General features: G+C 34.2%; 1 non-coding gene across 1 annotated transcript; it reads left to right on the top strand.

The window, feature by feature from the left end:
• The first annotated feature begins 509 nt into the window (after nt 1–509).
• On the top strand, nt 510–582 carry Trnai-uau. Its single transcript has one exon. It is a non-coding gene; the product is annotated as a tRNA-Ile (tRNA).
• The last annotated feature ends 693 nt before the right edge of the window (nt 583–1,275 follow it).

Raw genomic sequence — 1,275 nt, 5'->3', positions numbered from 1 at the left:
GCTGTTGAAGATGAGTTAGAAAAGGTAAGAATGTTGCATGCAATAATGAATAAACATTAAAACAAACATTTTTAATTAGAATGAGTGAGTGAGGGTAAAATAAGCCAGATAGTATAGTTAAAAGATGTTGGCACTAACAAAAGAGTTAGGGAAGAATGGTTAGAAACAACATTATGATCAAAGAGTGTACATATGGTGCATATATAAATATAACCACTTGTAGTGATTGAAATGTAGAAAGGTAAATTTTGCTATGCTACATTGGTTTAACAAAAATATATATATATATATATATATATATATATATATATAATATAAATCATCAAAGGTACATAAACAGTGTTTTAATAAGGACATGATGGAACATCGTAGGCTACCCTGTAGCTTTTAAACGAAGAAAGTCCTATGAAAAATCATTGTGTAATAAAATGCCTCCGACGGGATTCGAACCTGCGAACTCTCGCTGCGGCAATGTTCCCGATGGGTATTTGGACCTGTTCAACCATGAAGCCTTCGTGGTCTAGTGGTTATGTTGCTCGCCTTATCAGCGAGACGTCACAGGTTTGAATCCCGTCGGAGGCATTTTATTACACAATGATTTTTCATAGGACTTTCTTCGTTGAAAAGCTACAGGGTAGCCTACGATGTTCCATCATGTCCTTATTAAAACACTGTATAACTTTCCAGATTGCATTATTTTTGGGGTGCCATTATCTAGGACAAGGTCACCTCCTCTTGGCGCCTGTTCGTCTGTGGCAAGGATATTGTGTTTCCCGTTTCTTTGAGTCACCTAGGTTAGGGATCGCAACAGAGCGAAGACGGGTGATGGCATTCCAAAAATTTTGCATATTATCGTACCATTTTTTATATTATACTTTCAGCGTATTAATTAGTGGGTATAAGCGATTTATAATATTATTTTAAGATACGAACCTTACGCTGAGATGAGGTCAAACGTCAAAAATCATAGTTTCACCCGTTTTATGCTAAGAAGTGATATTAAAGTGCATATAAATATGAATATTCTGAACATTTTAAGACCAAAATAAAGTTTCAACGATCTACCATTGTTGAGATATAAACTACTTGCTGGAATGAGGTCAAAGGTTAAAAGTCATAGTTGCAGTCATTTTATGCTAAAATGGTTTTATTAGAGTGTATATAAATATACATATTCTGAGTAAATTGATTCCAAAATTATATCTCTAGGATATAATTACCAAGAACAGTTACATTTACCAAGAACTGCCAAATACATAACAAATTGGCAGCCAT

Source organism: Anneissia japonica, unplaced genomic scaffold, assembly GCF_011630105.1.
Source record: "Anneissia japonica isolate Jap-2015-1 unplaced genomic scaffold, ASM1163010v1 scaffold286502_len1275_cov270_single, whole genome shotgun sequence".
Classification (NCBI taxonomy): Eukaryota; Metazoa; Echinodermata; class Crinoidea; order Comatulida; family Comatulidae; genus Anneissia; species Anneissia japonica.
This window is presented reverse-complemented; position numbering and strand designations above follow the sequence as displayed.